Source organism: Bos taurus, chromosome 5 (genome assembly GCF_002263795.3).
Source record: "Bos taurus isolate L1 Dominette 01449 registration number 42190680 breed Hereford chromosome 5, ARS-UCD2.0, whole genome shotgun sequence".
Taxonomy (NCBI): Eukaryota; Metazoa; Chordata; class Mammalia; order Artiodactyla; family Bovidae; genus Bos; species Bos taurus.
Window position 1 is genome coordinate 83,936,986 of NC_037332.1, and position 25,864 is coordinate 83,962,849.

General features: G+C 38.9%; 1 protein-coding gene and 1 long non-coding RNA gene across 6 annotated transcripts in view; one reads left to right on the forward strand and one right to left on the reverse strand.

The window, feature by feature from the left end:
- Nucleotides 1-25,864, reverse strand: part of RASSF8 (Ras association domain family member 8) — a 134,474-nt gene that overhangs the window by 65,945 nt on the left and 42,665 nt on the right. For 3 of the 5 annotated variants that reach the window (XM_024991718.2, XM_005206936.5, XM_059886397.1), the window contains exon 2: nt 21,387-21,483. The exons of 1 other annotated variant lie outside the window; for it this stretch is intronic. The gene's annotated coding sequence lies outside the window, so the exon portion shown is untranslated. Of the gene's footprint in view, nt 1-21,050; nt 21,089-21,386; nt 21,484-25,864 lie in introns of all 5 variants that reach the window. One more of the 5 variants, XM_059886395.1, reaches the window with a different exon arrangement.
- Nucleotides 9,655-25,384, forward strand: LOC132345326 (uncharacterized). The gene is made up of 2 exons (XR_009494616.1): nt 9,655-10,244; nt 25,144-25,384. It is a non-coding gene; the product is annotated as an uncharacterized lncRNA (long non-coding RNA).

A 25,864-nucleotide genomic window follows, 5' to 3' on the forward strand; every position in this document is an offset into this window, starting at 1 on the left:
TTCTTTTGGGAGTAAAAACTCATTTATTTGTAAGTGTGTAACAAACGTGAAAACAGTAGTTTGTTAGATTAATGTGAAACAATTATATATATGCTGGAAAATATACCTGTTACAGATATATTAAGATAAACTTGGACAATCTAACAGCTTTTATTCCAGATATTTTTAATTTAGAAAATGCTTTGAAATAATTAAAGGGTTTATAAAACAGGTATATCAAGAGTATGCATTAAATAAACTCACCTGCTATTTTCTCTCATTCTCAAGACAGGTTCAACATCATATTAATTCATTACTTTAACAAAACAAACAAATACTCAAATTGGTTTGTATGTATAATGCACATGTATTAAATACTATGATTCTCAAAAGAAAATCATACACACACCCTAATGTTCACTGTAGCATTACTTACAATAGCCAAGAAATGGAAACAACCTAAACGTCCATTATGGATAAATAAAGAATATGTGGCATGTATATACACACACAGAAATGTTATTCCAGGAAATCCTGCTATCTGCAACATGGAAGGACCCTGAAACATTATACTACGTGAAATAAGGGAGAAGAAGATATATCACGTGATCTCGCTTGTAGGTGGAATCTAAAACAATAAGAACAAACCCCAAGTTTATAGCTACAGAGTGGTGGCTCCCAGAGGCAGGAGGTGATGGAGGGGGTGAGCAAATTGGCTTACGGGAGTCAAAGGTACAAGCTTCCAGGTACAAAATAAGTAAGGCTGGGGATGTAATTGGTGGCTCAGATGGTAAAGAATCTGCCTGCATTGCAGGAGACCCAGGTTCAATCCCTGGATCGGGAAGAACCTCTGGAGAAGGTCATAGCAACCCAATCCAGTGTTGTTGCCTAGAGAATCCCATGGACAGAGGAGCCTGGAGGGCTACAGTTCATGGGGTCACAAAGAGTCAGACACAACTGAGTGACCAATATACACACATGGTGACTATAGTTAGTAATACTGTATTTGAAAGTTGCTGAGAGAAATCATAACTCTCATTGCAAGCGAAAAAAAAAAAAACCCCACACACAAAGAATAAGTCCTCATTTTAAGAAAAAACACATCTTGTAAGGGGATGGTGTTAACTTACTGCAGTGACTGTTTCACAATATCAAATCCTTATGTTGTACACCCAAAACGAATGTTATATGTCACTTCTACCTTGATGAAATATTAATACATTAAAAAAACCCTGAGCCACTTGGTACTCCTGTGTGTTTGAACTGGTCCCCATGTTCTACTCTGCAGCCTCTGGACTCTGAAGACTGATGAGAGACATTTGTAATCCAGTCACATAAGTGTAATAAAGAAGTATTTGTCCTGATGGAAGAAGAGCAAGACTTACCAGTGAAAATACCAAGATACAGGAATCAAGAGAGCAAACTTTAAGTCAAGTAAGCAACTCTGAAGTCAATGATCAGAAATCCCAAACTTCAAGCCGTGCTTTAAACCTGACCATGCCAAGAAAGGAGGTACCATTCTCAATGCACCATGCAAGATCGGTGATGCCAGTCTTTTAAAATTGGTTTTCACTGACCACCTTGTTTGTTTCAGAATACCCAGAATGCGTTTGTTGCCTTGTGCATGCTCATCTCTGTGCTCCCCTGTAAGTCTTACTGCCATACCATCTAAGGAACAAAATCACACAGAATCCACTCCCCAGGGTTTGGTGATTGTGTTTTTGAGGTTGGATATTCTTCTAAAGGTAATAAACAGTGCTTTACTCAAAAAAAAAAAAGTCCTCCTTTGTCTCTACCCACCCACCCTGCGCCACCCATCAAACCCCAAATTGCAATTGTAAAATAGGCAACAAGAATATGCAGATTAATTAAAGTAATGTTACATGAAAAATCCTGGACACATAAGCTATGGTCCAAGGTTATTGAGAGATGTTAAAATCAGTGAGAAGCTAATTCTTTATCTAAAGGAACACTATAAATCAAGCAAGGAAAAAGTACTGGTTAGACATCAGAAAAAGAGTGTCGCAAAATCCAAAAACAAAACAAAAAATACCAATCAACCAACCAACCAAACCCCCAAATAGCCTGTAATAACTTCCAGACTTTTAAGAGTTTAAAACAAAAGAAAATGAATGAATTTCCCATGTGTTTCAAGGGTAAATAGGCTCTTCCTGTCTCTAGTTAAACAAACTCTTCAGTTGAAGGTTTTGACTCTACAATTTTGGACAGTATGACTGCCTGACAGGCAAAATACAGGATAAAAATAAAGATAATAGTAATTTGGTAACAAATTATAAACTTCAACTGGCCACCAGCACTTCAAAGTAACCATTAGAGTTAGTGGGGTCTGTGGTCACAGTCTTACAGAGAAGTATTATCTTCTGTTTTAAAAGTATGAATAGCTAGAACCTTATCAATAAAGAAGAAATAGAAATGGTATTACTGAGAACAAGCAGAGTGACTGAAGAATTACTACTAACCAGTTATTTCATTTCTTTGCAAATTGAGATAAGTAACTTAAAGTACTTAGAGTTACTTAGTTTAAAAGACACCCACAAAAGACAAGCAATTTTCCATGACCTTACACAGTCTTCCAGGAGAATCTTCTCAACCCAGCGATCAAACCCAGGTCTCCCGCATTGCAGGTGGATACTTTACCATTTGAGCCATCAGGTAAGCCCAAGAATATTGGAGTGGGTTGCCATGATCTTCTTCAGGGGAACTTCCCGACCCAAGAATCAAACCAGGGTCTCCTGCATTGCTGGCAGATTCTTTACCAGCTGAGCTAGGGGAAGCCCCATATTACACATTAATTTGGATTAAATCTCACCCTCAATCTCTTTGTTGATTGAATTGCCTACCTAGAAAAACATATTTTGATATGTTTTCTGTTTTCTGTTTCTCAGTTTATATCTCAGATTTCAGAGGAGAAAAGAATGAATTTTCTAGAAATTTGAACACTAAGCAGCAGGAATAACAATTGAATATTATAGGTGTTACTGATCTTTGACTCAAGAATTCTGACACTGAATCCTGTGCCAAGATGCTCTTCAATAATCCTGCAGTGGGAGCAGCCCCTTTATATCTAGTAGTCAGAAGAGGGGCTTTCCAGGTGGTCCAGTGGTTAAGAATCCACCTACCAATGCAGGGAACATGGGTTTGATCCCTGGATCAGGAAGATCCCACATGTCTTGGAGCAACTAAGTCCGTGTGCCACAGCTACTGAGCTCCCTGAGTCTGTGTTCTAGAGTCTGTGAATTGCAACTGCTGAAGCCTGTGTGCCTAGAACCAGAGCTCTGCAACAAGAGAAGCCATGACAGTGAGAAGCCTGCCCAGCACAACTAAAGAACAGCCCCAGCTCATTACAGCTAGAGAAAGCCTGTGTGCAGCAATGAAGACCCAGCAGCCAAAAAAAAAAAAATTAATTAATTTAAAAAAACTTAAAAAGGGGAGAGGGGCAGGAAAGACACTGGAATGTCTATCTGATCATTTGTGGAATTAAAAAAAAAAAAAAAAAACCTACTATCTTCAGTTGAAGTAGTAGCTACGGTCAAAAGGAAAAAGGACTAACTAAAAGCTGTAATCCTAATAATTTCCACAGTTTTAACCGTAACACAATTTTAAATTCAATTCTTATAGGATTAGTATTTTGATCTACGATTAAAATTTAATAAGAATTCCACAGCCAGTTTCTGCTGATTGTTAAAAAAAAAAAAAAATCTAATTTCATTAAAAACTCCATGAGCATTGTCAAAATTTATTCTTTTATTTCAAATATCTATGAGAAAAATTTCAAATAAATATACATAAATCAGTAATCAACTTGTCTTAAATTTTTTTTTGACATGGAAATCATTTTAAATTATTTAAAGTGGAATTTAACCTGTATTAAATTTAATTGTTGAAGAGGAACTGAAGAGCTTCTTGATGAAAGTGAAAGAAGAGAGTGAAAAAGTTGGCTTGAAACTCAACATTTGAAAAACTAAGATCATGGCATCCTGTCCCATCATTTCATGGGAAATAGATGGGGAAACAGTGACAGACTTTATTTTTTTGGGCTTCAAAATCACTGCAGATGGTGACTGCCACCATGAAATTAAAAGACACGTGCTCCGTGGAAGAAAAGCTATGACCAACCTAGACAGCATATTAAAAAGCAGAGACATTATTTTGCCAACAAAGGTCCATCTAGTCAAAGCTATGGCTTTTCCAGTAGTCATGTATGGATGTGAAAGCTGAGCACCGAAGAATTGATGCTTTTGAACTGCGGTGCTGGAGCAGCCTCTTGAGAGTCCCTTGGACTGCAAAGAGATCAAACCAGTCAATTGTAAAGAAAACCAATCCTGAATATTCATTGGAAGGACTGATGCTGAAGCTGAAGCTCCAATACTTTAGCCACCTAATTCGAAGAACTGATTCATTAGAAAAGACCCTGATACTGGGAAAGACTGACGGCAGGAGGAGAAGGTGACGACAGAGGATGAGAGGGTTGGATGGCATCACCGACTCAATGGACATGAGTGTGAGCAGGCTCCGGGAGTTGGTGATGGACAGGGAGGCCTGGCGTGCTGCAGTCCATGGTGTCACAAAGAGTCGGACATGACTGAGAGACTGAACTGAAATTTAATTGTCTACTTCAACCAAGACTTCTATAGAAAAATACTGCATGTTTGTTCTTCTGATAAAATACAGCAATTATTTACTATATTACTTCCCCAAAGCAAATCAGCCCAGTTTCAACACACCCACTGGTGTGCTGAAGTCCATGGAGAGGAGCCTGGTGGGTTACAGTCCATGGGGCCACAAAGAGTAGGACATGATTGAGCACACACATGGACAGGCAGCAAATACATGCGATATATTTCACCATCTCTCCTATGGAAGCTGCTAGTTAGGGACACATTTTAGTGCTCAGACAGCCCTGGGTTCAAATGCTGACCTCTCCACTCATTAGGTATATTACCTTAGACAAATTACTAGCTTCCTTGGCTCTAAAATGGGAATTGTTGCTGTTTCGTCACTAAGTCGTGCCTGACTCTTTTGTGACCAAATGGACTATAGCCCACCATGTTCCTCTCTCCATGGGATTTTCCAGGCAAGAATACTGGAGTAGGTTGCCATTTCTTTCTCCAAAATGGGAATAATAATCCTTACATTTGTCAGAGCTAGGTTACAATAACTATGAAGACTTAAATACAACCTGGCATGTAGTAATGACTTTAAAAAATAGCTGCTATTAGTATTACTGAAGGAGTTTGAGTCTTTCAGAGCTCATTAGTGACTGATCAGTGAATGTGATCTTGGACTAGGCAGGCCTCTGCCCAAATCTGCTGCAGTGGTGACTAAGCTCGTACTCAGCAAGTCACTGGACCTATGGCACTGGTGGCTGTGGCTGCATCTGCTGAGCAGAGGCACTGGCAGCTCATGCCAGGAACACGAACACAGCTCCACGAAGCAGTGAACGGCCAGGGCCACCCTCTTATATACTTCAAACCAACACTATGGGTTTGTGGTTTGTCCACGCAATACAGAAATGTGCCTTTTACTCAGAATGAGGCTTAGGAAAATAATGGTTACAAAAATAGAACATTTCACCCTTCCTGGGACCACTCACCTACCTACCAGTGTAGGATAAGAACTGGTAGTTACACTTTTCTAAGAATTTCAGAGTCTTAATCTAGGCCTGCTCAATACCAGCTACAGTGAAAGAGAACAAACTTCAGTCAACATGAAATCCACTTAAAGACAAAGAGTATATATATATCTATATACATATATATACATAAAATAAAAAAGGACTTTTAAAAATTTAAAGCTGGTTAGAAAATTCTTATGTTATATGTGAATGAACAATACTGCTAAAAGGAAACTAGGTCCTTTTATTATAAAAAGCAGCTTTCAACAGTTAAAAACAGTACCAAATATAATAGTATTACTTGAAATTCTAACCCCATGATTATGATTTCTAATTAACAGGATTGGCTTTGACACCTGGGACTATTACATGATTTTACTGAGCCTGAGTGAATTCGACTAGACATCAGGAAAATGGAAGGGCAGAGGATTTAAAGAGTCAGCAGACCTGGGGGCTCACTGCTTATTTTACTGTCTAACCTGAACACCTTTAAACCCATGGATTCTTATTTCTCCTTCTGTAGAATACTGATAAGACTATTTCTCTCCTTTGTTTGCTGTGAGTGTCAAACTAGACTCATCTACTTAGAAGTGTTGTATGAAAACTGGCTATTGCTAGAGAAGCCACATCTTACCATGGATTTATAAAACAGACTTGGGTTGTTGGGAACAAATCTGGAAGCTGGGAGGGTGGTCCCTGGGCACACCACACAAGAAGAACTCTGCCCTCATTACTGGGCAGAACTGCCAAGCTCCCTGAGGACGAGTCCATGCCAACACACACCCAGTGGATAACAGGCTACTGGCTTCATGGAAATCTCATCTTTTTTTTTAAATTTTGGAGATACAGTTTCCTTTATTTTGATTCTATAAATTTGGGTGGAGGGACAAACCAGGAAGATGGACAAACTCACATGACATTAAAGATCATGGATACTGAAGGCCTAAGAAAAAAACAAATCAAGATGTTAATCACCATCTCCACCAATTTTTAAAAATCCAACTCAGTCTCATATGACCACAGTTACTTTTAGGTCAAAGGTGATATACAGACATGAGGCCAGATGGGAAGATGACTTCTATTCCTTCATCTTCAGAAATACAAGAAGCTGTTTACAGCCACTGAAAGAAGAATAAATAACTACAGTTCACACAGCCAACACTCAAGCATTCATTGCCAGTTATAATGCTATTTGGGGAAGAAGTGGAGATTTGGTTTTCTCACTTTAAAAATATTAAATGCCTGACAGCTTTTGTTAAAGTATTAACATTTATTAAATATTTACCATATGCCAGGCACTATTCTAAGTGCTCTGGATGTAAAAATTTAATTCTCATAATAATCTTAAGAGACTAGTACTATTATTGTCCCTACTTTTTAGAAGAGGAAACCACGGCACAGAGAAGTTTTAAAACTTGCCCAAGATCACATACCTCAATAGGGGAAAAGCCAAGACCTGAATCTAGGCAGCCAGCAACCAGAGATCAAACCCTGAACTAATAAATACTCTACCGCCTAATAAAATGATAAATAATAAACTGTGTGGATCACAATAAACTGTGGAAAATTCTGAAAGAGATGGGAATACCAGATCACCTGATCTGCCTCTTGAGAAACCTGTATGCAGGTCAGGAAGCAACAGTTAGAACTGGACATGGAACAACAGACTGGTTCCAAATAGGAAAAGGAGTTCGTCAAGGCTGTATATTGTCACCCTGTTTATTTAACTTATATGCAGAGTACATCATGAGAAACGCTGGACTGGAAGAAACACAAGGTGGAATCAAGACTGCCGGGAGAAATATCAATAACCTCAGATATGCAGATGACACCACCCTTATGGCAGAAAGTGAAGAGGAACTCAAAAGCCTCTTGATGAAAGTGAAAGAGGAGAGTGAAAAAGTTGGCTTAAAGCTCAACATTCAGAAAATAAAGATCATGGCATCCAGTCCCATCACTTCATGGGAAATAGATGGGGAAACAGTGGAAACAGTGTCAGACTTTATTTTTCTGGGCTCCAAAATCACTACAGATGGTGACTGCAGCCATGAAATTAAAAGACGCTTACTCCTTGGAAGGAAAGTTATGACCAACCTAGATAGCATATTCAAAAGCAGAGACATTACTTTGCCGACAAAGGTTCATCTAGTCAAGGCTATGGTTTTTCCAGTGGTCATGTATGGATGTGAGAGTTGGACTGTGAAGAAGGCTGAGTGCTGAAGAATCAATGCTTTTGAACTGTGGTGTTGGAGAAGACTCTTGAGAGTCCCTTGGACTGCAAGGAGATCCAACCAGTCCATTCTGAAGGAGATCAGTCCTGGGATTTCTTTGGAAGGAATGATGCTAAAGCTGAAACTCCAGTACTTTGGCCACCTCATGCGAAGAGTTGACTCATTGGAAAAGACTCTGATGCTGGGAGGGATTGGGGGCAAGAGGAGAAGGAGATGACAGAGGATGAGATGGCTGGATGGCATCACTGACTCGATGGACGTGAGTCTCAGTGAACTCCGGGAGTTGGTGATGGACAGGGAGGCCTGGCGTGCTGCAATTCATGGGGTCGCAAAGAGTCGGACATGACTGAGCAACTGATCTGATACTTTAAAAAAAAAAAGGATCTCCTGAAGGCCTACTATTCTTACACATATGAAACTTTAAAAGATTTAAAGACACTAGATTTAAATGGAAGTTCATGGGCTAGTCTCCATTTATTAGTTAATTAATCATGTCATCACATTTATTTGACTTGGGTGCTTGAGGGATAGGAGGTGAAGAGGAAGCAAGGGCTGAGAAAAGTAACTACCACTATTAAAAATAATACTGCTCATCTGGGAAACACCTGACTAATCTAGTCTTCATAAACAGGTTTGATCCTAACCAGTCTCCCTTCTATTCCCAGTTCCCCATACCCATTTTTCCCTTACAGAGATATGTGAAGTTTAGGTTACTCCAAACCATCAATATTATTTACTTATATATCATTTTGATCCATTCAATTACCATAAAGCCCAGAGCCCCTAAAAGGAAAGCTTGTTTCTATCAAACTAGAAAAAGAATACTGTTTTTAAAAATCAGTCATCTGCTTCTCATCCATATTCATCTTCAGACCAACATGTACTTGTTTATCCCCAAACACATCATGCTCCTTATGTGCTTTTCTAGGTTCTGTATATGCTATTTCCCAGGTTATTCGAAAACGCCTTCTCCTGCCTCCCTGCAGACCAACTCACCTTTAAACAGTCGGCTCAAATGACCCCCACAAACAGTCACCCTTAACCTCTGCAGCTGCGGTGCTCCCCCATGGGCTCCCACAGCACCTTCTTCATTCCACTATTTTTCTTTTTGAAGTTTTTTATATTGGGGTATGGTCAGTGGTTCAGATGGTAAAGAATCTGCCTGAATGCAGGAGACCTGGGTTAGATCCATGGGTTGGGAGGATCCCCTGGAGAAGGAAATGGCCACTCACTCCTGTATTCTTGCCTGGAGAATTCCATGGAGAGAGAAGCCTGGCGGGTACAGTCCATGGGGTCACAAAGAGTCGGACACAACTGAGTGACTAACACTATTACTATCACAGTTGATTAATAATGTTGTGACAGTTTCATGAGAACAGCTAAGGGACTCAGCTATACATATACATGTATCCATTCTCCCTTTCATTTCACCAATGCATAATTTATAACATGACCATAACCACTCACCTATCTAGCCCCTCGTAAACTCTCTGTGAGTCAAAAGACTGGGCCATACCATGTCCAACAGAATTGCTGATAAAGAGAACAGCGATGGAAGATAATGGTGAAAGGCTCCGATCATTTTACAAAAGATCCAAACTTGGAAGTCTACTATTTCCTCCAGTTTTGTGCTGGGACTTCCCTGGTGATTCAGTGATTAAGAATTCACCATGAATGTAGGGAACACAGGTTTGATCGCTGATGGGGGAACTGAGATCCCACATACCAAGGGGCAACTCAGCCCTTTCACTGCAATCAGAGAAGCCCATGTGCTGCAACTAGAGAAGTCAGCACATCACAACTAAGATTCCACGTGCCACAACTACGACCCGATACAGCCAAATAAACAAATAAATATTGAAAAAAAGAAAATCAAATTTTGTATATATACTACCAATTATCCTATCAATTTAAGGTTCAGCTAGTAGATTTTTTTTTTCCAGGGAAGAAATACATCTCTATAATCGACATTTAAAACAAGTGCCTTTGATTCACACACAGTCTATTAAATGCATATAAACATTCACACTTATCAGATATTTACCAGAAAAAAAAAATTCCCCTATTTAGATTATGATTCATCCAAAAGATAGTAAGCACGCACACACAAAAAGCATACCACTGTGACCTCATGGGGAAAGTGGGTGTGGTTACCGGATACTACAACTCATGCCTTTCAGGGTCAAAAAGTGCTTGAACTTGGGCAAACTCCAAAGAGATAGTGAGGGACAGAGAGGCCTAGCGTGCTGCAGTCCAATGGGTCACAAACAGTAGGACACGACCTGGAAACTGAACAACAAGACTAAACTCCCACTGTAAACCGTAGAACCATGTGTGCAGTTAGTTGCGATTACCACTTACAATGTCCGGTCAAAAGATACAGAAAGGAAGTACGAGAGGTGAGTACATAGCACAGCAGAAACATCTATGCACAAAACTTAGCCACCAGAGCCACTAAAGTAATCTACAGAGATGGAGAGGGGATTTAAGAGGTATGCAATTACCAGATGTACACTTATGCTTTATAAGATCACGGTTTCACTTCATCTTTACAGCCACCATGTAAGATAGTTATTGTTAACCTCAATTTAACGGTTTGATGATTTCCGATAAGCCCTGAACGATAAAAGCAACCTCACTTGTCCCATGTACCCCCATCTCCCTCAATGGACAATGGCCCAAGTTCTTTGAGCCTGCACCACAAATCAGGTACTAGGGACATATATACACTTGGGGTGACCACTCATCCAGGTTTGCCTGGAATAGCCAGAGTTTGCATTGGTATCCTAGCAGAATTACCAATAGCACCATGGCTCAGAGAGTAGAGAATGTGCCTACAATGCAGGAGACCGGGGTTGGATCCCTGGGTCAGGAAGAAACCCTAGAGAAGGGAACGGCTACCCACTCCTGTATTCTTGCCTGGAGAATTCCATGGACAGAGGAGTCCAGCAGGTTAGAGTCTATGGATCACAAACAGTCAGACACGACTAAGTGACTAACACTTTCACTTCACTTTCACTCTCTAAAGTGTCAGGTTTGAACAATTATATAGTCTCCTTAAGCATAAAAGAAAGAAAATCTACTTACATAAAAATATATCTAGCCTTTATCTGAAACGAGACTGAAGCATTTGGGGAGAACAGCACTATTTTGATAAAAAGGATGACCATTATCATTCACTGAATTTTTCACATACAAAGTCCTTTACATATGTAACTTACTCTTCAGTTCACTTGCTCAGTCGTGTCCGACTCTTTGCAACCTCATGAATCACAGCACGCCAGGCTTCCCTGTCCATCACCAACTGTCGGAGTTTATTCAAACTCATGTCCATCGAGTCGGTGATGCCATCCAGCCATCTCATCCTCTGTTATCCCCTTCTCCTCCTGCCCCCAATCCCTCCCAGCATCAGGGTCCTTTCCAATGAGTGAGCTCTTCGCATGAGGTGGCCAGTGCTTCCAATGAACACCCAGGACTGGTCGGTCTCCTTTAGGATAGACTGGTTGAATCTCCTTGCAGACCAAGGGACTCTCAAGAGTCCCTTCTCTTGAGTCCCTTCTCCAACACCACAGTCCAAAAGCATCAATTCTTCAGTGCTCAGCTTTCTTCATAGTCCAACTCTCACATCCATACATGACCACTGGGAAAACCATAGCCTTGACTAGATGGACCTTTGTTGGCAAAGTAATGTCTCTGCTTTTTAATATGCTATTTAGGTTGGTCATAACTTTCCTTCCAAGGAGTAAGCATCTTTTAATTTCATGGCTGCATCACCACCTGCAGTGATTTTGGAGCCCCCCAAAATAAAGTCTGACACTATTTCCCCATCTGTTTGCCATGAAGTGATGAGACCAGATGCCATGACCTTAGTTTTCTGAATTTTGAGCTTTAAGCCAACTTTTTCACTCTCCTCTTTCACCTTCATCAAGAGGCTTTTGAGTTCCTCTTCACTTTCTGCCATAAGGGTGGTGTCATCTGCATATCTGAGGTGATTGATATTTCTCCCAGCAATCTTGATTCCAGCTTGTGCTTCTTCCAGCCCAGCGTTTCTCATGATGTACTCTGCATATAAGTTAAATAAGCAGGATGACAATATACAGCCTTGACGAACTCCTTTTCCTATTTGGAACCAGTCTGTTGTTCCATGTCCAGTTCTAACTGTTGCTTCCTGACCTGCATACAGGTTTCTCAAGAGGCAGGTCAGGTGGTCTGGTATTCCCATCTCTTTCAGAATTTTCCACAGTTTATTGTGATCCACACAGTCAAAGGCTTTGGCATAGTCAATAAACCAGAAATATATGTTTTTCTGGAACTCTCTTGCTTTTTCCATGATCCAGCAGATGTTGGCAATTTGATCTCTGGTTCCTTTGCCTTTTCTAAAACCAGCTTGAACATCTGGAAGTTCACGGTTCACATATTGCTGAAGCCTGGCTTGGAGAATTTTGAGCATTACTTTACTAGCGTGTGAGATGAGTGCAATTGTGCGGTTGTTTGAGCATTCTTTGGCACTGCCTTTCTTTGGGACAGGAATGAAAACTGACCTTTTCCAGTCCTGTGGCCACTGCTGAGTTTTCCAAATTTGCTGGCATATTGAGTGCAGCACTTTCACAGCATCATCTTTCAGGATTTGAAATAGCTCAACTGGAATTCCATCACTTCCACTAGCTTTGTTTGTAGTGATGCTTTCTAAAGCCCACTTGACTTCACATTCCAGGATGTCTGGCTCTAGGTCAGTGATCACACCATCGTGATTATCTTGGGCATGAAGATATTTTTTGTACAGTTCTTCTGTGTACTCTTGCCACCTTTTCTTATATCTTCTGCTTCTGTTAGGTCCATACCATTTCTGTCCTTTATCAAGCCCATCTTTGCGTGAAATGTTCCCTTGGTATCTCTAATTTTCTTGAAGAGATCTCTAGTCTTTCCCATTCTGTTGTTTCCCTCTATTTCTTTGCACTGATCACTGAGAAAGGCTTTCTTATCTCTCCTTGCTATTCTTTGGAACTCTGCATTCAGATGCTTATATCTTTCCTTTTCTCCTTTGCTTTTTGCTTCTCTTTTCACAGCTATTTGTAAGGCCTCCCCAGACAGCCATTTTGCTTTTTTGCATTTCTTTTCCATGGGTATGGTCTTGATCCCTGTCTCCTGTACAATGTCACGAACCTCCGTCCATAGTTCATCAGGTACTCTATCAGATCTAGTCCCTTAAATCTATTTCTCACTTCCACTGTATAATCATAAGGGATTTGACTTAGGTCATACCTGAATGGTCTAGTGGTTTTCCCTACTTTCTTCAATTTAAGCCTGAATTTGGCAATAAGGAGTTCATGATCTGAGCCACAGTCAGCTCCTGGTCTTGTTTTTGCTGAATGTATAGAGCTTCTCCATTTTTGGCTGCAAAGAATATAATCAATCTGATTTTGGTGTTGACCATCTGGTGATGTCCATGTGCAGAGTCTTCTCTTGTGTTGTTGGAAGAGCATGTTTGCTATGACCAGTGCGTTCTCTTGGCAAAACTCTATTAGTCTTTGCCCTGCTTCATTCTGTACTCCAAGGCCAAATTTGCCTGTTACTCCAGATGTTTCTTGACTTTCTACTTTTGCATTCCAGTCCCCTATAATGAAAAGGACATCTTTTTTGGGTGTTAGTTCTAAAAGGTCTTGTAGGTCTTCAAAGAACCGTTCAACTTCAGCTTCTTCAGCGTTACTGGTTGGGGCATAAGCTTGGATTACCATAATATTGAATGGTTTTCCTTGGAAACAGAGATCATTTTGTTGTTTTTGAGATTGCATCCACGTACTGCATTTCAGACTCTTTTGTTGACCATGATGGCTACTCTATTTCTTCTAAAGGATTCCTGCCCACAGTAGTAGATATAACTTACTCTTACCCAACATCAAATGAAAAAACTGCAGTAGAGGATTCCAGTCACACTGTGAACTGAATGGTACCTAGACTGAATGGTGCATTCAGGTAGCTGGAGGCACTGTCTCAATTCACTGGGACAGAAACCAGGTCATAGACAACGACTCTACTAAGAGAAAAGTCACTGGTGCATTCAGGAGGAGATGCGGACAATCTAACATAATTACACACTAATCTCATTTTTACAAACTCAGCCAAACGGAAGAATGCAAACCAGCAATAAATATTGATTGTAATATTCAACATGTAATCTGACAATCATATTTGCCTTTAAGATTATTCTGGTGATAACAGGAGTCAACGTGTAAAGAATCTTGTGTAATACACACAAACACACATGTGTGCGCGTGCACAGACACAGCAACTGTTATAATAATTTAAAGAAAGATACAAATACATGTTATTTGCATACAAAGATACCCAAGAAACTGTTAACAGTGGTTACTTTTAGTTAAAAGATGAAAAATGAAAGGAGGTAATCTTATTTTGCACTTTATGCCTTTCTATACATTTTGTACTTACTGAATTACTTTAAGTTAGCAATTTCTTTCAATATAGACGTTAATCCATAGTCACAAAGGGGCTCTGGTGCCCTCAAATCTATAAGCATTACTGGAAAATATAAGGTCATCATTAAGAGTCATATTCAGGAAAAATAGCACAAGTAAATTAACAAGGTAATACTTCAGCATTGAGAGGTACAGCATCTTTGTGAAAAGAAGGAACCGGGGACAGAAGGGAGACTGGTTACGACAATATTGTTTATGAAGACTAGATTAGAATACGTATATTTCCTAAAAATTCCTTAAATTTCTTGCTCAGGTATAATCATTGTAAACAAAGTAGAGTCAATGGGGAAATGGGGCCGAAATAAATCATAAATAAAAGTATCTATGAAATTAAAATAAACACCCTAATTTTCTCATTCAATCTATAAAGATTTTATTAAGTTTGGTTCCATGTCACTGGCAATCAATCCTGGAACATTTAGACTGCCATGACACTTGATACCACAGGCATGGGGAAAGGGAGAAGGAAAGGGAGAAGATTTAAACATAGGGACCCACTGCTCTTTATCATTTCCAGGGATGCTGGGTCCCACTTCGGGAAAGCACAATCCCAGATACACAGGTACATGCCACAGTCTAATATGAATGGCAGCCTGGGAATGCAGTCTGTTCAGCCCTGCCCAGAGACTGATGATCCCTTCAATATTTGATTCTGTGTATAGTCCATCTCAAGAAATATGTCTTTATAGTAAAATTTTCAATAAGGCATAGGATGAATCTCAGACACAGTCACAGTCATGGTCAAACTTTAAAAAAAAAAAAAAAAAAAAACAATCTATTTTCAAATTTCTGAATACAAATATATTTGTTTTAGAGAACCTGTAATAAACTATCTACAGATAAACAGGTAGATAGGTAGACAAAAAAATTCTAGTACTGCCACAGAGTAGTTTGTGTCCTAGTTGCATTACATGAGCAGTGTGATCTTTCTTATTTCTCCCAGAGCCAACATTAGGAATTACATATGTCTGCTTATGTTACATTTTGCATGCAGGTCACTCATACCACATGATATTAAAGTTGAACAAACCTTTAGGTCTACACCTGTTTGTATTTTTGTTTAAACTTTCCACTAGGAACTATTTAATACAACCTAAGTTTTCTTTAAGTTGTTACAGAATATTCAGCAGAGTTATACAAGAGATTCTTGTGGGCTATCTATTTTAAATATAGTAATGTGTACATGTCAATCTCAAACTCCAAAGATATACAGGGGGCCAAGAGGCACAAGAAAAGATGCTCAACATTGCTAATTATTAAAGAAATGCAAATCAAAACTACAATGAGATATTACCTCACACCAGTCTGTATGGCCATCATCAGAGAGTCTATAGTAAATGCTTGAGAGGATGTGGAGAAAAGGGAACCCTCGTACACTGTTTGTGGGAATGTACACTGTATAGTGACTATGGAGAACAGTATGGAGGTTCCTTAAAAAACTAAAAACAGCTACAAACTAATTTTTTAAAAAATATTTACTTATTTATTTTTGGCAGCGCTGGGTCCTCGTTTTGGCGCATGAGCTCTTGGCTGCAGTACTGGGCTCAGCAGCTGTGGTGCACAGCCAGAGCTGCCCAGCGGCATGTGGGATCTTAGTTCCCAGACCAGGGATCGAACCCACACACATGTCCCCTGCACTGGCAGGCGAATTCCTAACTACTGGACCACCAGGGAAGTTCCTACAAACTAATTTTTAACTGGGCATTTATTTTCTTACTGACCTGAAGGAGTTCTTTACATACGGGTATTAACTCTAAAAATATATATGTAATAATATTCACACATACACATACACACACATAGAGAGAATACTTTTTATGAGTTGACATATGCAAAGTTTAATTTTTTAAAGTAACTACATCTATAAATCATTCTCTTTTTAAATCTTTACATCTGTATTTTAGTTTATCTGTCCCTAAAAACCCCAAGTCAGTTATTTCTGAATATTCTCTTCTAGTGTATTTTTACTACATTTTTATATTTGTTAGTTGTTATTTTTAATCAATATAACATTCTTCTAGGCTGTCTATTCTGTTTCAAGTATTGTTCGACTTTATGCTATTTTTGACATCATGCTATTTTTGAATCACTATTTATTAAAAAGCAGAGACATTACTTTGTCCACAAAGGTCCGTCTAGTCAAGGGTATGGTTTATCCAATAGTCATGTATGGATGTGAGAGTTGGACTGTAAAGAAAGCTGAGCGCAGAAGAATTGATACTTTTGAACTGTGGTGTTGGAGAAGACTCTTGAGAGTCCCTTGGACTGCAAGGAGATACAACCAGTCCATCCTAAAGGAGATCAGTCCTGAGTGTTCATTGGAAGGACTGATGTTGAAGCTGAAACTCCAATACTTTGGCCACCTGATGCAAAGAGCTGACTCATTTGAAAAGACCCTGATGCTGGGAAAGATTGAGAGCAGGAGGAGAAGTGGACGACAGAGGATGAGATGGTTGGATGGCATCACTGACTCAATGGACATGAGTTTGGGTAGACTCTGGCAGTTGGTGATGGACAGTGAGGCCTGGCATGCTGCAGTTCATGGTGTTGCAAAGAGTTGGACACGACTGAGCGACTGAACTGAACTGAGTTCGCCTTTATTATTCTTTATATAAATATTTCTTGGCTCTTATTTATTTTATAAATATGAAATTCAGAATCACTGACCTGTAAAAAAATTCCTGCTGATATTTTGATTGATTATATTAAACTTACAAATCGATGTAAAGAGATGGAAAAGAATTAATGAATTGTCTTCCATAGGGAGTCTCTGCATCCTGAAAGAAGGTTAATGGTTTCCTTCCTATATGCTACTTGCAGTTCTCACAAAGTTTAATTCTCAGCACAATTTTTGTTGCTACTATGAATGGGTTCCTTTTTTCTCACATTTTGGAACAGGTTATTATTACTATATAGATCATGATATTTCCATTATTTGCATTGGAACTTTACTACAGTCTATTGGTTTTAGTTGATTGTCTTTGTGGTTTTTTTTCATTATCTACAAATAATTTTATCCTCCTTTCCAACCGTTTTCTCCCTTGCTCTTTTTTCTTAATGTACTGATTAGGTATTTCAAAGATATTTTAGGCAGTAATGTTGACAGCTAGTTTGTTGCTTATTCTAATAGGAGAAAAAAATCCTGTGTTTCACCATTATTGGTATTTTGGCTATCAACGGCTTGATTCCAATTTTGTTTATAAAATTATAGCTACTTCCCAGACAACAGAAAGAGCTGAAATATCTCTCAACAGTGAGATAGGGGGTGGTTTTATTTTGCTTCACATTTTCCCAGTAAATTATTGACTAGGTTTTCTCAATCTACCTTTCTATATTTTAAAATTCCAATATTACTGATTTATGTTTTTTAAAAATCATCCATTTAAGATTCTCAAACATATGTGGAGAAGTATATACAAAAGCATTACCGCTTTTCATTTAGGTAACTACAGTTACATCCCATCACTGCTCGTTGTGTATATATTTGTGAGATGAGACTAGCCATAATCTTCCAATTTATTTTCCATGTTTCCTAAATTGAATGGAACACACATCCTTACCTCACTATTTCTAAAATTTCTTGCTTCAGGAGAACACTTTTAACTCCAAATAATTTTGGTTAGCAATGAGTATCTTGCAGAAGGCAAGAAAGAAGCAAACCCTAAAAAAAACTTTCTCTTTAGAAATATCGTACTGTTCCTTGTAAAAGATAACAGATCTAAACATAATATCTAGATACAAATTTCTCAAAGTAAACCTATTCTGCTAATAAAAATTACCTTCATCCTCTTTATTAACATATATTCATGTTTAAGACCACAGTTCAAGATGCCATAAAATATTAACAATCTGATATTAGGAAATTCATAACATCCCAAAATCACAGCTGCATGAAAACCAGATTCTAATACTGTTTAAGACTTGCACATTAATAAATGTGTGTGGCAATCTCTTCAAATCCTCAGCAAATCCTGTTTCTTTCATATTTCATTAAGTAACCATTATACTGAAACTGTCTTGCCATCTGAAATAGCTTGAGATACATTATCAGAAAAATATCAACTTCTAATACAAACAGCTACATTTTTCATTTTTACTCTACCAGAGAAATTTCAAAAGTGCTAAAAAATGCAAACTGCTAACCGTTTTCTAAAAACAGAAATGAAATAATTAGGTCACAATAGACGGCTCCTTTCTCCTAGAAAAAAAAGATGATGATGAATGCAACTGGAATGTTTATTGTCACTGAAATTCTTCAGGCCTGGATTCCAGGCCTTGATGCAGGTTACTATGACAACTTAAATTACAGAAAATATTCCCCCTTCTTCTATCAAGTTGCTTTCTCCACAAGATCATTTCAAGCCTCCTGAAGCCTGTTTGGATCAATCTATAACAACAAAAAACACCTCTTTACAAGTTTTAACAAAAATGCCCCCATCTAAACCCTTAAACTAAGAACAAGCATAAAAAAATAAATTCCATTAAATCTACAGGGGATAGGACACCTAACCTGAAAAGGTACATACAAAGCTTCAGATATAAAATGCCGAGAGTACTCTGAAACTGCTCCCCATTACCAGAGGCACAGGGCGTATTACCACCATATGCTTCATTACAGAAACTATGGGAAATTACTTGCAAGGCAGTTTGAAAGAAGATTATAGAGCTAAGCCTTGTTTACCATAATTTTCCCCTCACTAATGCTTTTTACAGGAAGCACCAGAGAAGGAGGGTGAGGGAATACTACAGTGCTATTTAGAACAGAAAGAGAAGCATAAATAAGCAATCTGTAAAATCTAAACTTGGTTTTACCTAATCTTTTACACAAAACATGGGCTTTATTTTATAGTTAGGTCTCACACAGCCTCAACTTTATAAAACTAACAAAGATGCCTTTTGATAAATAACACTGTGAATTATTCTCTATCCTCATTCTCTAAGAGAATAATGGCTTAGGAGAAATTGCATTGTGATGGAGAAATGTGATTTAGTAGAGTTATTCGGATTTTTAAGTCAGTAAAAATTTAAACTCGCTGCATTAAAAAAAAAAAGAGGTAGTTTTACAATAAAGCAATACTAAGAATTTCAAAGTTGGTTTTGCTGCTCATCAAAGTTAACATGACTAAAATGACATGCTTCATTTGAGAAGGCTAGGGAACTCACATATGCTGTTGTGAGTAAGCTGGCTCAGTATTCGGCATGGGCAAAAAAGTTTTGTTAGTTCAAACAAAGCTTTATTTAAAAAAGAAAAACAGAGCAGTATGCTAAATGCTAAAGGGGTCTCTTTGCTCTTGAAGTGAAGAATCAAAGACTGTTACTGAGCATTTGAGAAGAAACAGTGAAAAATGAAAACTCTTCAGCAGCCAACTCCAAGCAACTCAGATATTGCTGTCCTATTTGTATTAGTAAATAAGTATGAGTGTTCCAAGAGAAACAAAATAATTGAAGCATTCAAATCCAAATGTATACAATCCTTAAAAGTTAAACCTGAAGCACAGTTCCTTCATGGTGTAACTTAAACATCAATCCTCCTGTATAGAAAATAATGAATGTGTAAGAGAAAGACCTGTAGAACAGTTCTGTCAGTAATAGGAGCTAAAACTAAAATTTAAGTGATGATACAATCATGGAGAGAACTTTAGTCAATGGAGCTACATAATACAATACAATTCTTCCTTATGCTTTTTTTTTTTTTTTTCTTTTTTATTTTATTGATCATGCCCACTTTAAAATAAAGCATATGCTTTATTTTTATTTTCTTAAATTTTAATTGGAGGCTAATTACTTTACAATATTATGGTGGTTTTGCCATACATTCACATGAATCAGCCATGGGTGTACATGTGTTCCCCATCCTGACCCTCCCTCCCACCTCCTTCCCCATCCCATCCCTCAGGGTCATCCCAGTGTACCAGCCCTGAGCACCCTGTCTCATGCATAGAACCTGGACTGGCAATCTATTTCACATATGATAATATACATGTTTCAATGCTATTCTCTCAATCATCCCACCCTCGCCTTCTCCCACAGAGTCCAAAAGTCTGTTCTTCACATCTGTGTCTCTTGGTTTCTTTTGACTATATTACAAATTGCAGGGCTCAACTAGGATTTTTCAGTGCTCACATGAATATAATGAATTTACCTTATTACAACCAGACTATCCTTCATTCTCAACTCTTGGAGCCTTCTAGTCATGGTTTTTGCTAATGCCAGAGCAATGCAGAAGAGTCCACAAGAGAACTGAACCGATGCGGATGTGAACTTGTGGTCTTAGAAATCCACTCCTTCCACAGCCTAGCAATTACTAGAAGGCTCTAAGGGGAAATTAATTTATAGGAGACCTTCAAAACTCATCATCTAGGCAAAAATGCAAGCACATAACTTTTGTAAATGAGGGACTAAGGAATTTATATGACAGCATGCTGGTTGGTGCCCTTAAAGAGTTTATTCACCTGTAACATGTGAACAGTTTATTTGTAAGTGATTCACTGACTACAAACAAGGTCAAATTATTTCCCCTCTTGAGACCAATAAGTCACCTTAATGTTCAAGAGACAAGAGACCATACACATTGACATACAAAAAGCAAGTGGGAAATAGTTGTATATTCCCTCCTCAGGGGCTTTTGTGCCCCGTTATTTAATGAAGCCAATTGTTGATACTATCACATTCAGATGGAAACTCAAACTATAGGATATATTTCAGACTTACCAAGATCTTCTAATCTTCGACTGTTAGAAATTACTTATCTGTTTTAAAAGAAATTGCCAAGTTTAAAGCATTAATAGTATAGTGCTCAGGAAGCCCAAGAATTGCAAAATTTTGCCTCAGATTCCAAGTTGGAATCTAGAATTTATAAGGCAGTGAGACAAAAGATACTATTGCTAACCACGCTTCGTACTTATTTAAATAAAGGGTGTACAAATGATTTGTTAGTGAACACAAGCTCTGAAAGTCGCTCAAAACTTTGAAAATTATTCTTTAAAAAGCCACTGGAAGCGGTAGTCTTCTAGGATGCAGGAATGGAGTACAAACTTGCCGACTCACCTTCTAGGGCTGGGGTCCCCAGCTGGGAGCAGTGTGAGGTAGTCTTGAGGAAGGGCGGAGCACCAGACAGGTATTCTAGGAGGAGCTACGCAGGCACCTGAAAAGGTCCACAGTGTTCTTAGAATCCTGGCTAACTTTTAACTTAGACATGCTAAATCATTCCCATTTTAACTTTTAATGAAAGAGAAAAATACACCAGCTTTGAGCTTCAAATGGTTTTTCCAAAAGGAGTTTTTCCTCCCCTCGTGGGCACTCCCCTCTGGTCATCTGACTGCAATGCTTGTGGGCTAGATTGGTTTGGTTTCAATTAGTGTGCCTTTGAAAGAGGAATTTTCGTTGTTTCTCTAAAAGGTCATTTGATGGGCCCATGGTGTTCTAGGAAAGATGTTGTGCCTTCTTTTTCTCCTGAGCAAAGTTCTCTGAAATACCACAATAATTTCTTGAAAGCAGTTAAGCAGTTAGACATTTGGAAAATTGCCTAAAGCCAGGGTCTAAAAATGAAGCGGAAGGGGAGAACTTGGGGTTTTCAGTCTTTAAAAAATAAAAACAAAAACATGCCACATTCTTCCTTGGTGAGTACAAACGACAACCACTGGCTAACCTAAGAAACAGGGTGGCTTGGCACCAGTTCTTTTGACCATTCACTTGCCTAATACTGTGAGAATGTGAAACTCTGCCATGACATTAGTTATAAAGAAAGCCAAAGAAAGAAATCTTGGCCACAAGATGGGAATTGACGCAATTCTTATGTCTGCCACATTCAGACGATGCCTTTTGCAGACGTTTCTGCGTTTATTTATAGCAAGGTTGACTTTAGTAACAAGACCATGTTCCACTAATGATACTTTTTAAAAATATACCAAAACACCCAACTACTTTTATTATGAATAGGAAATACCACCCCCCAAAAGTTGATAGTCCTTAAAGTCTTAGCTATGACATAAAACAAAGTATCAAATTAGAAACAGTATAGAACTATCTGGTGGACCCCAAATCTGAGGCAAGCTATCAGATATATATACATTCCAAACACAGCCGAGGAAGGGAAAATTAGTCCAAACTTCCCTCTTCCAGAGAGCACTGGGTTCTCCCTGTTCAGCTTCTACACCCCTGCGTGGAGACATTGCTTCCAAATCTGGTTACTAGTCGAGTACTTCATATTAAGTCAATAGCTGTTGTAAAAGTGCCCTTCATTTTCAGGTTACTTTTTCCATGGTGTTACAGCTCCAAGTGCAGAGGTGCATTAGTGCATGCTTCTAAGTTTTAAAGAAAAGAGTAGCATTCACATTAAAATATTTTCTAATGAAAATGAACAGGCTTTAAGCCAACTAGATACCATAGAATTCCTGCTTCATCGTCTTCTATCAGATGGGTTAGAGCCTTCTGGCTTCAACAAGACCTACCTACCTCCTCAAGGAGCTATAAGACAGACACAGATTTGAAGCTAACACCCCTTTGGTAAAAGAGCATGTCCGCAGATTGTGACATTGTCCAAAAAGCAAGGAAGGGTCCACCCTGCTGGGAGAGAGGGCTGGCAGAGAACTGGGTGGCAAATTCAGAGCCACATGAGAAGAGGTGAAATGGACTAATCACCCTGATTTCCACCTTGGACTTAGAAGCTAGCTATATGTAGTTTGGCTGGCAAAGGGATTCTTATTTATCTAATTCAGAATTTCTTTCCCCATCCATCTTCTTTTCTTTAAAGCCTCATCACTCTTTTTAGCTTTGCTTTTAAGCAAGTCTTTTGGAATTGGGAAGTGGGTACTTGAAAAGTAGTTTCTAAAATTGACATTTTTAAATTTTTATTTTATTTTTTAACTTTACAATATTGTATTGGTTTTGCCATATATCAAGTAGTGTCCGAATCTGTGACCCCATGGACTGCAGCACGCCAGGCTTCCCTGTCCTTCACTGTCTCCCAGAGTTTACTCTGATTCATGTCCATTGAGTCCAGATGTTATCTAACCATCTCATCCTCTGCTGCTCCCTTCTCCTTTTGCCTTCTATCTCTCCCAGCATGAGGGTCTTTTCCAATGAGTCAGCTCTTCGCATCAGATGGCCAAAGTACTGAAGCTTCAGCTTCTTTATCAGTCTTTCCAACGAACATTTAGGGTTGATTTCCTTTAGGATTGACAGGTATGACCTCCTTGCAGTCCAAGGGACTCTCAAGAGTCTTCTCCAGGACCAGAGTTTGAAAGCATCAGTTCTTCTGTGCTCAGCCTTCTTTATGGTCCAACTCTCACATCTGTACATGACTGGCTTCCTGCCAAAAATCAGATCAAGTTTGCTAGGCTTGTGAGGAAACCACCTTGGCAGAAGATCTTCCAGTTCCAGTCAAGCCTTCCTGTGGACCACTTACAGAACAGGAAGAAATCTGGGCTGCAACCTCATGAAACATCCTGAGGCCCAGCTTGCCCCTAGGATTTTCCTGACTTCCTAATACAAAGAAACTAGGTGAGATAAAATGCTTAAGTCCCTAAGTTTCTGGCAACTTGTTATGCAGCAACAGATACTGTCACCCAAACAGCCTTTATTTAAATTAGCTCGTAAGAATGCAAACAGAAGTTGTTGATGTAAATGAACACAGTCAGTTCAGTTCAGCTGCTCAGTCGTGTCTGACTCTTTGCGACCCTATGAATCGTAGCATGCCAGGCCTCCCTGTCCATCACCAACTCCCAGAGTTCACTCAGACTCACGTCCATCGAGTCAGTGATGCCATCCAGCCATCTCATCCTCTGTCGTCCCCTTCTCCTCCTGCCCCTAATCCCTCCCAGCATCAGAGTCTTTTCCAATGAGTCAACTCTTCGCATGAGGTGGCCAAAGTACTGCAGTTTCAGCTTCAGCATCATTCCTTCCAAAGAAATCCCAGGGCTGATCTCCTTCAGAATGGAAAACTCAGCAGTGGCCACAGGACTGGAAAAGGTCAGTTTTCATTCCAATCCCAAAGAAAGGCAATGCCAAAGAATGCTCAAACTACTGCACAATTGCACTCATCTCACATGCTAGTAAAGTAATGCTCAAAATTCTCCAAGCCAGGCTTCAGCAATACGTGAACCGTGAACTTCCAGATGTTCAAGCTGGTTTTAGAAAAGGCAGAGGAACCAGAGATCAAATTGCCAACATTTGCTGGATCATGGAAAAAGCAAGAGAGTTCCAGAAAAACATCTATTTCTGCTTTGTTGACTATGCCAAAGCCTTTGACTGTGTGGATCACAATAAACTGGAAAATTCTGAAAGAGATCAGAATACCAGACCACCTGACCTGCCTCTTGAGAAATGAACAGTATCAGGATATTATGGGCTTTCCAGGTGATTTAGGGTAAAGAATCTGCCTGTCAATGCAGAAGTCACACGAGATGCAACCCCTGGATCAGGAAGATTGCCTGGAGTAGTAAATGGCAAGCCACTCCAGTATTCTTGCCAGGATAATGCCACGGACAGAGGAGAGTGGTGGGCTACAGCCCATGGGGTTGCAAAGAGTCAGACATGATTAAGTGACTGTGCATGAATGCATCAGGATGTTGCAATTCCTATATACTGAGTCCAAGCAAAACAGGATGATTAAGGATAACTCAAGAGCAAAGTAAATTCCAGTTTCTAAGAGGTGTTGCCTTTTTTTCCCATTAGAATGCAGAAAATGCAAAAAAAAAAAAATTTTTTCCCCCCAAGAAGGCAGGCACTTCATTTGCTTGTATTAATAGATGTCTCTGCACAACTGGTGATTAATTGTTGGATATATTCTCTTCTCCCAAACTAGGTCCACCAGGATGGATAATAAATGGACAGCAGGGGCATTTTTATTACTGTAGAAATCAGAAAAGAGCTTATCACTGCCTATTCAAGTCTCACAGGTGATATAAGAAAAAGCCTAAAGGAAGCTACTCTCTACTCTCCAAGATGCCAGAAAGTTCAAAAAGCACATTCTTTCTTATTGAAAAAAGAAAGCCATCTAACATTCAAATGTAAATATTCAACTGTAAATAAAATGTGATGGCACATTTTCCTAAGTGCTATCCCTTTGTTTTCACAAAATAAAACCACAAATACAAAAATCAGAAATTCTCCTAAATTCCTAATTTTTTCTAATAAAAGAAAGGTAGGAACATTCAGTTTTTTTTTCCTTTTTGATACCAAAGCTCACAGATGTCCCACATCTTTGAATCATCAGCTCTGCTAAGAGCAACATGCAAAGGTAGTAAGGAATGTATCTTGGGTTCTACATATTCCATATGAAATATTAAAACAATAACATGACTACATAAACAGTGATGGAGATTTTCTATGGAAATGAATCCATTATGAGGCTATCAGCTATATTAGTTTATAAAGCAGAGGGCAATGGTAGTAACAATAAAAATAATTATTCAATTTTAATAAACATTTACTAACTCCTTACTATATTTAAAATACAGCAGAAATTTAAGGGGCTTTTCTGGTGTCTCAGATGGTAAAGAATCTGCCTGTATGTAATGCAGGAG